This window comes from Haliaeetus albicilla, chromosome 17 (assembly GCF_947461875.1).
Source record: "Haliaeetus albicilla chromosome 17, bHalAlb1.1, whole genome shotgun sequence".
NCBI lineage: Eukaryota > Metazoa > Chordata > Aves > Accipitriformes > Accipitridae > Haliaeetus > Haliaeetus albicilla.
In genome coordinates, this window is record NC_091499.1 from 24,845,115 (window position 1) to 24,857,775 (window position 12,661).

The 12,661-nt window shown below is 44.3% G+C and overlaps 1 long non-coding RNA gene across 3 annotated transcripts in view; it reads right to left on the reverse strand.

Annotated features, from left to right (window-relative positions):
- LOC138689585 (uncharacterized) overlaps nucleotides 1-12,661 on the reverse strand; it is a 70,897-nt gene that overhangs the window by 34,246 nt on the left and 23,990 nt on the right. The gene's annotated exons all lie outside the window — the stretch shown is intronic.

Consider the following 12,661-nt stretch of genomic DNA (forward strand, 5'->3'; position numbering starts at 1 on the left):
AGCTTGGCCCCTAACACCTTCAGCATGTTGCAGCAATAGTTCACAAAAGGAGAGCTAAACGCATGACTACGTGTGTGCTGTCAGTACCGTGGAACGCTACAGTACTTTTTATAGCAGGCCTTTAGCTTCATTACTGCTCTTCGGCCATTATTTAAAACAGAGCATGTCAAAGGACAATTGGCATTTGGAAAGCCAGCAATTGTTAAGAGAAATAACATTGACTCCTACAACTTGTATGCAGTATGAAACAATAAAATAATCAAAGATGTTGGAGAGCCATGGGGTGTTAGCAACCAGGAAGGTTCAACAACATCACATCTGCTAAAATTTGAACTTTTTTTTTACAGAGCACACGACTTTGGTGAGGGTTCTTTTTTTAAAACTGCCTTAACCTTACTGAGGTAACAGTGGACCGCATTCTCTTAAAATTCCGCAGCCTTTATTCTTTAGAGTAGTTGTACAAGAATGTCCTGCTCTGACACAGAGCACTTCATGCCTGCTCAATGCAGGCTCTTTCCAAGATCCTCCTCAGCTTTATTATTTGTCATAGAATGACTCAAACACAGCTTTATAAAAAAGTACATGTGTTTGGTAGTCCAAAAGTAAATTAGCCCAGAAGTTGATACTCCTGCTACATTACCCAAATTATTTAATTAGCTTTCCATGAAGGTGATGCCAGTGTGGTGTGTTGATACAGGACGTGCTTTGTGGTGCTGATGAGAAACAACTGAAGAACCACATTGCAGATATATTCAGATTTTCCTTTAGCAGGCTTTTGCATAAAGAGTTGCAGCCATTTAAGAGAACTGGGAGAAGGGTGTAGCCAGTGTTGCCAACTCTTATAATTTTGATTGAGGTATTTATTTGCTGTGCTTCTTACAACTCCGATTCTAAAGGGAAGCTCAGCAACTGACATAGGCTAATACCTACCGTGCCAGCAGCTTCTCGACAAAGCACAATAAAGTTGTGTTAGGTAGTGGTACTGCTAGTTACCTACTTGCGTGTGGGGAGGGGAGATCCATTTTCCATGTGATAAAATGAAAAACTAAGCTTCCAATTAAGAAAATAACTTTCTAGTATATGGTGACAAGCCTCAAATCATGACAGAAATCCTTCTTAAAAGGTCAACAAAGTGAAGACAAAAGGAGTGGGATGTGGGTATCTAAACATCGACATTTAAGGTCACTTGGAGTGCCCTACAGTATTGAGCTCAGCCTCCAGGTTGAGCAAGTTTCCTGAAATGCTATGGCGTATCTGCCAACTCGATATGGCCGTCTCCGGTATTTTAAGATATCTGAAGTGTTTTAACACTGTGAACTAATCTGTCTCAAATGGCTTCTGAGCCCCTTAGCCAAGTTCTACCACATTTAATAGGGAGAAGCTCAAAGATACTAAGTGCCTACGAGTTTCATGGAAATACTTAACCTGAGCAAAGAGCTAGCGCCAAACCTGCATGCTGCGGAGGGAGAGGCTGCGGGGGTTCAGGCCAGGGGAGGTCTCTTCCCAGAGGTGGGCAGCTGGCCGGCCAGCGCTCACAGGAGTCACAGCTGGCCACCCTGCCCCTGGACGGGGCTGGCAGGGCGCTGGGAAGGCTTGCGGGGTGCACAGTCTGGGTAAGGCTGGAGGAGAGAAATCTGTAGGGCATGAGGCTGTGTCGGTTTTGCTGCTTGCAAAGCAGCATATTAGGGAGCGCAGTTAAGCATTCAAAATGATTAGCGAGGCTGGGTAGTAAATTCCTTTCATCATTTTGGCTGTCATCCTAAAATATGTGCTCTAGATTTACCACAGATTTGCTTGGTTTGGGCCAGGGAATTTCATTAAGTAACTCCTGCATCATGTGATACACAAGGTTGCATTAAATGGTCCAGTGATCATTTCTATTCTTCTGTTTCAATGATCCTTTTCTGAAAAACAATACTAGCAGAGTGAGGAAGAAAAACTAAGCATTAGTGTTTAGGAATTACAAAGACCCCAATCTATTTAACTGCTGGGGCATTATTTTTTTTTAATTGAATAACAATTCCCAGGATTCATTGATCTTTACATTAGTTAGAGCATCCTACAAGGACAGAAACCATGATGGGGAGAGTGTGAGTAATGAGCTAGCAGCCTAGTGAATCATTTCCCCTAAAGCTTTGTATTTGTAGAGAGACAGATGGTGGGAGCTGTGAAGAGGGAGAGGGAGGAGAAAAGCCTTTTTTTGCAAACAACAGAAGTAGGGATAGAAGACAGTGAAAAAAAGAAATAATCAGCAGGTAAGGGAGAAGAACAGGCTGAGAATACACCAGCTGTTTCAAAACTAATGCATTAATGTTAAAAAGGATTAGGGTTAAGGGAAAATATAGGAAGGAAATTACAGAAAACAAGAGCTTTGTGGCCGAGAGGGGAAAAATTTACCAAGAGCAGCCCTAAAAATATGTTTGTAGATGAACTCTTGAGTCAGTTATTAACTTTATGTGTAAATAATGGGGAAGTAGCTGAAAGTATGCAAGTCTCCCTCCCGCAGGCTGGCAGGTACCCACAGAGGCAAAAGGCATTGCTTGAACAGCGACAGCAACGCTGGGGGTTTCTCTCACAGTGCCTGTACATTTGCAAGGGGCATGTGGGAGAGGAAGTACACTGTCCCTAATGTGGAAAATAAGAAGCAAAGCAAGAGAGTTACATACATAATGCTGGAATGAGTGCAGCATTAAGATAGAGACAGAGATCATTGAGAAAGAGCCTGTTTTGCGGGCTTGCCAAAGCTGAGATGACATTAATGCACGTAAAGATTTTTTTATGCAAGTCACCTCTGTGACAAAAATATGATTGTAAAGTTTTTATCCCAAAGTTAAGCTAGATCGGCCTCTCCAGTGAGGGAAGCGTTCTAGTACAAAGTTAATCCAATAAAGCCTTGCATGCAAGACATGAAATGCTGCCCTAAGAGCTCATTTTCTCCTGGTAGGCTCTTAACTGCTATCATTTGGTGCCATTTAAGAACATAAAGCAGCAGACGTCCCTGCAGCCTCTCTGGGACCAGCAGCAAGGCAGATAACGAAGCTGGCTCATTAGAGCAGCTCCACCGAAGGGCACCTTGCTAGGAGCATGCCCCTCCTTTGACTCCAGCCAGCGACTGGGCTGCACGTACTGGAGATCCAGGCACCTTCATAACAGCATCAGTCTGGGCAGCAAACTTTGGTGACATGGTCAGCTCCACAATGAGATGTACGGATGGAGGAAAAGGAGCAACTGCCACCATTATCATGCTTCTAAGTTGTCCGATTGGAGATGCTGGTAAAGCTGAGGGAAATGATACCTGGTCTTAAAAGGTAACGGAGGGGGAGAAGGGGGAGCTACGTGGCCTCACAGTGCAAAAGGTCTACTGTGGTAACAAAGGAAAACACGCCTAGGAGAGTTTCCTCACCCTCAGCGTGCAGAACAGGTGCACGTTATCTTCCAAAGCAAACACCTCTCTTGTTATGCTTTGGCTTTAATTTAACAGGTTCCCCCATGCCCACACCTGCGGGAGTCTGCCACTGTTTAATGCGTGTTTGGGAAACAGATCCTGCCTGGAAGGTCACGGCTTTCAGCGGTCTCTCCCTCCACCACCCTTTATCACAAAGTTGCTGCAGGAAAGCACTCCCTTAATACTGGGTTTGCAGTACCGATGGGCTAGTGTTGATCCTTCTCCCCGCTCCCCGACACAGGTCTTCTGAAGTTCAAGGCTGGCACACAGCACATCAGTGTCATTAGAAATCTCCACTGTGTCATTTCTGCTCGAGCTGTGCCACTAGCTGCTCACACGGGTCCCCGCAGCCAGCAGGAACCACGCTGGCACACGAACACCTCACAAAAGCCACTTGCAAAGCCCTCTCTGAGATGCTAGGGCTTCAGACGCGCACCTCTCCCACCTTGTCTAATGCTGTCACAATTAGTAAAGAAGAACAGTATCTGTGTTTGTGCGATATTTGTATTAAAACAGTTATTGTGAACAGTGAGAGGTGTTCTCTGGTCCACAGGAGAAGCGTGTCTGGAGCAAGCAGAGGCATCCATCGTGCGCCTGCTCTGAGCCACGGCCGCAGACGGGTGCTGGATGCTGCTGCCCGTGCAGGCAAAGCCAAACCAGGCTCCGAGACGCCAGCCCGCAGGACGAGGCAGCAGAGTAGCAGCCTCTCCAGTGCCAGCTCCAAATTAAGCCAGGGGTAAGCTGGAAGAGCTCAGCCCCACTCCAGCTTTTGCAAGCTCGGAGCCCTGCCTCAGCCTGATCACAGAGCCGTGCACAGACCACCAGCTGTGTGTCCCTCTCTGTGGCCAACATCACTTGTAAACAAACAAAAAACCATCTAAAACTAAGTTTCCCAGCCTGACCAGATCTGCCAGCTAGGCTACATTTCAAGAGCTTGCTGGTGTAGATGGGACCAGACAAATACAAATGCACGTATCCTCCGTCGCGGCTCTGGGCACTGCACACTGTTGTGCCGATCTGTGCAAACTGGAAGAAATGCCACCAAAAGCAAAGGCAGGATTTTTTTTAACTATTTGTTCTTCATTGAAAGGTATCAGGAACTTCTCCCGTTTCCAGAGGCGGAGAGGGCAAGCATCTGCTTGCCCACCTAACCTTCAGGTCAGGGGAGCTTCACAGCAACTTCTGCAGCCGCCAAGCCCATGGGGCTAATGGACGGATCCAGGGAATCTCAGGAGAAACACAGATGGACCCAGTGCGTGTAAATCCCTGCAGGACTGGCTGTTGTGGGAAGGGGAAAGGGGTGGCCTAAATCCTGCCAGGGAGTAGGCAACTTCCCAGCACCTAGTTTGCAGGTTGGGCAGATGAAGTCCTCTGTTGTATCGTACCAGTCTTCGAAGGTGGGGGGAAATGCATGCTGTGGGAAAGCCCCAGAGAACCACAGAAGTGTGGGTTTTCTGGGGCTGCAGAAAAAGGTACTGTAATGGCAGACACTGAACAAGAAACAGTGATTAAAATAGTTAATAATTAAAATTGATTTAAAAAAATCATGACCAGCACCACCTGCAGTGAGTTCATTCTGGCTGAATTTCATTCTTTGGATTTTCCACTTTTTTTCTAAAGGAGTGTATTCTGGAAATACTATCTCGGAGGCTCTCTTCAAAGCCACCTTCCTTTACTTGGGCTGACAGCCCTTACAACATGCCTGTTCTGTTTTTCATCAGCTACCTCCAGTGAAAATCTGCTAAATGTGATGCTTTGTGACTGGCATGTTTGGCACTGCAATGCTCTCATGTGCCAGCCTCAGGATTTCCAGCAAGCAGCAGGTGCTGCAGTCCACTGTTAAAAAGCCTGCAGTCTTCAAAAGAAGCAATTTAGCAAGAAAGATTTCTAAATAGGTAACACTCCTGGGGATTGAGTTGAACGGTCCAGGAGCAGCAAGTGCATCAAGGAGTCTTTCATCCCTACGCTGGGAGAGAGAATTGAGCCTGGCTTGGCACTGACCAAACCCAGTCAAGTTAGTATCTGGTTGCACCACTTCAATTTTCAGTGGGCGTTGTGTACATCTCACTCACACATGTGAATGCATGCAGCCAGATGCACACAACACCCATCATAGTCTTCCTCCCAGATCTTCCCTCCAAGCAGGTCGTGCAGAGACGCCGAGATCCAGCCTCAGCATCAATACGGGCGCTAGTGGTTCCCGAATGCCAAATTAACAGCACGCAGCAGACGAGTAACCATTTCTCTTTACAGCAGACTAAAGATATCCCTACCAACAATGATCCCAGGTGCTTGGTACTGGCTTTCCCCATGTACAGGGCAGTGGGTCAGGCACTGAAAAATCATTTGGAAAACAGAAGTTTTATTCTCCACTTTACCACTGCATTGCTGCAGACAGCAGAAAGTTATCAACTCACTCTGCTCCAGTCTCCTTACCTAAGAAGCTGAGACGATAGCAAACTGGCCACTCAGGTAAAGTTACTGGAGACTTACTGATTAAAGTACTATGTACATACAAACAGTATTTATTTTTATGGGTCCATTCTCCTCCCAGCCTTACTAGAGAGGCACTTTTTTCTTGAAGCACCGGCTGTGTAGAAGCTGAAACAGCAGAAAGCCAGCATTAAGACTGTCTCAAAAGAGAGATGAAGCGGGGGCTCTTTAAAAAGGCACAATAGAAACTGAGAAGACAGACAGGAAGTACGATAAAGAAGTGAGAAAGAGGAAGGGAACTATACGGTAATAAAATTCAATGAAGTAGCAAAACTAACCATAGATTCATCTTTTTTGGCTTCATGCTTTATTTTAAAAGAGGTAAAATAATTTAGCATTTACTATTTTTAAAATGAAGAGGGAAAAGACAGCAAAACAGTATTTTCCTCCATGCTTTTGTGTCCTGTTTCAACTTATTAGTTGGAAACCAACCTATTAAAGCAGCACAGTCCCTCCTGAGGACACGGCCATACCGACGCCAATTTGGTACATCGGTATATAAGCAGTCAAGAGACATCTTGCTGCATCAAGACAAGACAGCCAGGTACAAAGTACATGGAAAACAAAGAGGTTTCTTCTAACACAACGAATGAAAACTGCACATCTCAAACCCTCACATCTGTTGATTGATGCAGTCCAGACTCCTTGCTCATTCCAGGCTGAAGTTAATTACTCCCAGGAGAAATCAACAGGTTGAATTTTAAAGCTCTGGGCTGGATGGACTTCAGCATCCAGTGAAACAGGTCACAAAATTCACGCCCTTGTCAGGGCACTGCTTTGCGGGAATGGTGAAATCTGTCCCCGGACAATGGCATGAATTTTGTGACCTGTTTCACTGGAGCTATGCTAGGAAAAAAAGTATCATCCCCATCAAACCAGCTTGGGGTTTTTTGTTTCTGTTGCCCATATTTCTCAGGCCTGCACACTTCCCTGTTTTTGATGTCTTACGGAGCAGCTTGTCTTGAACTGCCCCATGCTCCTTGCCCCAATGGCAGTTTCCAGTACAAAAAAAGGTTAACCTGGAGACCCACATCAGGCTCAGCCTGTGCGTCCCTACACAAAATCAACATTTGGTCTGGTGTGACCCCGTACTGCCTTCACAAGAGCTTGGGAGGTTAAAGAAGAGGTGTAGCCAAGCAGCACTATCATATGGAGACAGACAGAGTGGTGCTTGGGAAAATTATTCAGGGCATTTCTACATTAAGGTTGGTTCAAGCTTACATCTGTGGCGGTACCCAAACTGGTCTTTAGTAGATAGCAAGAAGGCAAGCCTTTACGAGATACTGTCTGTGAAACAGCATTAGTGAGAAAATCCAGTGAGTGCCAGAAAATCTGGTGTCACATCGTTCGTGACAGAGCTCAGAAAAATGAATGCCTTCAAGGAGGCAGAGCAGCCCTTGACCTACCTGCACCCTACGACCAGAACAGTTCTAGGCCCATCACAGGGAAATACATTTTATCCTACCAGATGTACAGTGTACAAACACAGGTTGCAAACAGCATGTCTGCGAGCTCCTAGCTTGTCAGACAAGTCTCAGTGTCTCAAACCCTAGCACACGCTGGGATTTAGCAGGCTTTCAAGGCATTTTGCATCAGCCCAGATATTGGCTCTGCTACTATTATGCAGTGTATGTGCGATCACCCAGCTAAAAGCATGGTTTCAGTTCTGATTTCTCTTTTTTCTCACATGCTTCCATTAGCTAACCTCTAATCAAAAGAAGCTAATAATTTCTCATGTGTCATCTGTATTTTACAATATTAGAGCCAGCTACATAGATAGCTGCTCTGTGCCTAACACTGAAAACCAGAAGGCTGTTCTTACGAAGAGCTTACAGTCTGAGTCTATCTGGGATTTGAGTGGCTAACTAAAATCCTTTGCAAATTATCTGTCGCTTCTTTGTAAGCCCTGCTTCCTTTCTTTACGTCTGAATTTGGACTGGGGATAATGAACTTCCTGTATCATAGACCGGGATACAAGGAAACTCATTGTACACTCACCAAGGAAGAGTATATCAGTAAGTAGCTTATAAGGCAGCTCTGAAGGGTCTTGTTAGAATGACTTATTCTCCGACTTTCAGTGGTTTGATTAAGTGGATCATGTGATAAACACTTATAATGAACTTCTTCAGATGCTGCCAGGGGAAACCCAGCAGATAAAATGCTGAATCCCACGGCATTGCTCTCTGCATAACAAACTGATTACAAAGACGGAAAAATCATGCAATTCACTGGCTGCTTCTCCTACTCAGGACAGCACAACAGTGTTATACAATTTTCTCTCTGCTGCCCCAAATTAAAATATCCTTGCTACTAAATCCAGTTCAAACTAGTGCAATTTTCCTCCTACAACTCACCAGGCAGATTACAGCTAAATGTAACCACCTGTGAGCAAGCCTAGTCAGGCTTCTGAATGATTTCTTTCTTATTAAAGAAAACAAAATAATACAAACAAACAAAAAAGCCCCAACCAAACAAAAACTGAACATAAACTCACAAGTAACATATGCTAGTTTCATTTGTTTAAAAAACCCAAATCTAAGTCAACCTGAAGCACCACAGGGTAAGCCTCATTTCATTGACAAGTGAGAGCGGTCAAACAGCAGGCCACGTTCAAGAGCATCCCTTGCAGTTTTCGCCAATACTTGTAGGACCAATGACCAGGGTAAGATACCAGCACCTGCTACGCTCTCTCCTCACCCCAGTTAGCAGCTCATTGTTTCTGCTTCTCAGCAGCACAGCCTCTCATCTTTAATGCACTCTCCCAAGCTGTCTCCACAGAACAAGCTGTAGTGCCTCTGCAAAAGGCATCCTGGCTCAGGGACGAAGCATGGGATGTACTTGTTCCTGCCCCATCAGCACAAATTACAGCGCTGCTTCTCCAAGGCCAGTGCTGTATCACTGACTCAGGTGTCAGCTGTAGCACGTGTGATGGATGGTGTGTCTTTAAGAAAGTCTTCTTCAGGTCCTGGGACTGAGATGAGGGAAAGACCCCAATAGCCTCTGCTCCCTGAGTAGCAATACTCGCGTACTCCTGCTACCACGGGCGATAGCTGTTTGCATCAGGACACGCATGTTGGGCTGGTCCGATACCTGATTAAAGGATCTGTAAAGGCTCTGCTATGCAGAAAAGGGCTACGAGCTCTGCTGGCTCTTTCGGGTGTCAGGGTAGAGGGGGCAACCATTTCAGCTGGGTATGGTACTGCTGTCAGTGAGCATGTGGAGAGATATACAAGTGCTGGGCCCTAAGTGAGGTAACTGGTTTGACTTGGGACCCTTAATTCAGCAAAGGGGGGGGGGGGCACGGGGGGCGTGGATGATGCCCCTCCTTTTAGCTCCTTACTGACACCGGCTTTCCCCCAGTCCAGATCCCAGACCTTACAAAGTGGTAGCTGCGATGGCAGAAGCTGCAAAGCCAGCCCCCAGTAATGCCTGTCCTCAGGCTCCCTCACTCCCTATCATCCCACTGAGTAATCAGCTCTTCAGGGTCACTGGGTGAATCACCTTAAAGGGAACTGCTCTGGGAGTTCTGGTGTCAGGAGAAACAAGGAGGTAAAGGGTGGTAAACGTCACGCCACCTCAGCAGTTCTGTCCTGATGTCACCAGTAGGTCTGACATCCATCAATGACGCACAGCGGAACCAAACTGGCAGTGCTAATTCCTCCACCGCACATACAGCCCTTGCATTTCCCTCCTGCTCGGCAGCCAGTATGCACAAGGCAAGAGTGCCCAGCCTGGCACAGAAGTGCAATTGCTTGTGCATGGTCGCTAGAAAGCCTGTATGGCCAAAAGCCTGCTTTTGCACAGCACTTCGGAGAATGATCTTGGTTTTATGGCTGGCATCTCACTGTGGTCCCCACTCCGTCTGCTCCTCATGCACGTGAGCAGCCCCACGTAGCCTGTCCATTGTACTGAGCAATGTGTTATACCACCCCACTGACTACCAGCGTATTAAACCACTAGACACGCGCAGATATGCAGACAACCTTGCAAATGAGATCCTGCGCTTGTAGTTTGCATGGACACTAGAGCTGGCCCAGAGCCAAGTCTAGGAGCATCCTTGAAGTACAGTACCAACATATTAACACGCTACATGGGATGACAGACTCATCGCACCTAGTGCAGCTGTTATAGAGTCCTAGGGATGAAATAATTGCCAGATGAAGAACACATATATGACTAGCAAACTGACCTGTCAAATGAATCACAGCATCAGAGAGGGGTGTGTGGGGGGGTGCCTTGCTCCCTGGCTTGACCCATCAGAATACTTATCCACCAGTTCTGCTTTGAGGAACAGTCCAGTGGTTATGGCATCTCACAGAAGTCCTAGCGGATGGTAAAAAACATGTTTTTTTCAAGCAGCCAATCTGTAAATACAACTGCAGTTTAAAATGTACACCAAGCTTTGTATATCAGCTTTCCTATGCACCATTACTAGCCATTAAGTTTCCCCAGGTCATGACATTTTTCAATTAATGGGATTGTACAGGTGTAATCAAAGGGATAATATGATACCAATCAGCTCTCATCAGTTGTGATGGCATGTGAGAAAGAGGGCCTTATCTTGATTTATTTTACAGCCCAGGGGAATTCATGCATGTAATAGTGAGAAAAAAGGTATCTTTAAAACACACTTTCTATGCAACCAGTAAGAATCAATAACAATAGCAATGCTGCTATTAGTCATCAGAAAACAATGGAATTTTAATTCTGTAAACCAAGTTAGAATTTTCTCTTTAAATTATGTTCTTTCCACTTGACAAGGAAGACTTCTGGAAATGTTGGCTCATTGTCCTTCATCACATTTTTCTATTTTGAACTGAATATACCCCCACAAAGCATTCCCTTCAATTCTACTTGCAAGTTTGGTATTTCAGATTAGGTACGGATGTTGGACATGAAAGGATTTTTCTCCCCCAGTTCACACTTAAAACAATTAAGGTAAAAATAATTTAATTCTAGGAAGCAGCTAAAGAGGAAAAAAGCCAGTATGGTTTTGATGTTAAATCTGTGTGTCCCAAGCTCTGCGTGCCCGGTTTTAAGAAACGGAACCCCTCAAATTCCCCAAGAACTAAAGGAGACTTTTGAAAATGTGAGACGTACAGAAGCTAGGTATTCCAAACAGAAAATCTGGTTACGGTACTTCATTTTTCACTCGTCTAGCACCACAATAATTATCCTATTGTATCCTATGTAATAATCCTATTACAAAGGTCTATTGTGAGACTTTAATACTTAAATATTTAGTAGCCGAAGAGCATCAGTGAGTGTTAAGTAACATTTCTTTCCCACTTACTAATCTTTACCACGTCTCTTCCTTCTGTATGACAAAACAGATAAGGGTGTTCGTGGTTTAAACCACGGACACTAACCTATCCACAATCCAGTCTGAAATTTTGAATTAGATCAATCTGGAGTACCATTCAGTAGCTGCTTTTTCACTAGTCTCATACTTGTATGTATTAAATATTGTCTACAGATTTCCTGTGTAGGCCTGTCCCCAGGGACTAAAAACCTGATGTACACAACTCATAAATAAAGCTAGTGAGACATGAGCAAGAAAAAGCATAGCATACTTCTGGGAATCACTCCAGGAAAATAAATATGCAAGATGGCACATCACCCTACACAAAGCTGGCAAAGGTAAAATAACATTTGGGTTTGATCATTATGGAAAATAAAATAATTCTGTGTTCATATGTACATGCTGATCTTTCACTGAAACAAAAGGGCAAAGGCAAGACCGGAGTTTGACTCACAAGAAAACAAACCTGCTGGTAACAGTTGTAGCTTATTTAACTAAATTGGGGGATCAGGTCTGAATTCAATCTCTGGCTTTCATAAGGCCCGTGAATTCTCTGGAAATGACCACCACAATTTATTTCCTATCTCTGTGGTTCATGACTCTTTCTATGGCATATGCTTGCTTTTAAGAGCCTATCTAAATTCTAGGTATACCTTTCCCTCAACAGTCACAACGCATGACTCCATAGAAAAGTAGTATCAAAACACAGTGAAGAACGAAAGAGGAACAATAGTCTTGCTTTCCTATAACAGGTTTGGATGAACACGCCCTCCCATCTCCATCTGTGCTTTACTCTTTTTTTTTTTCTTGAGAGTAGAATATTACATTTACTGGCATTGACTCTTTCCTCAGAGCTTATTCTTTTGCTCCCCTTCTGCTCTGCTCTCATTTTCCCAGTCTTTTCTACTTTTTTTGTATAGTCTCCTGAATCCTTATTTTCCTATCAGGTTTTGCACTACCTAGTCCTCAGTTTTGTTTACTGTTGTTATTTATTAGACAGTGAAAAGTTCAAGCCACTGTATATAAGGTATGACAACAATATGATTGCACAGAAATGCTCATTATTTAAGGGATGAATTGGCAGAAGAGACATCCTGCAACTATTTAGATTATAGACAGATGTCTATGTGTGTTTTCCTTGGCTGTAATTTGGAAATGTACAGAATTCTTCGAGAGCAAATGTGATGTATTGTTGCCAAGTTTTATTTCATTGTGGATTGGTCCATATTTTTGCTTGCAGGGAAGAAGGCTTACTGTTGTCTTATAACTGTTTGTTGGTAATTTTGCTTGGGTTCTTAAATATTGTAAGTGAGAGTAGAATTGCACACTTCCTGTGCAGATATAGCTTTAAAACAAGATATTTATTGATGTTACATTTCATTAGAAAATTTTAAAATTTGGAGTCTGAGAATAATATCTTA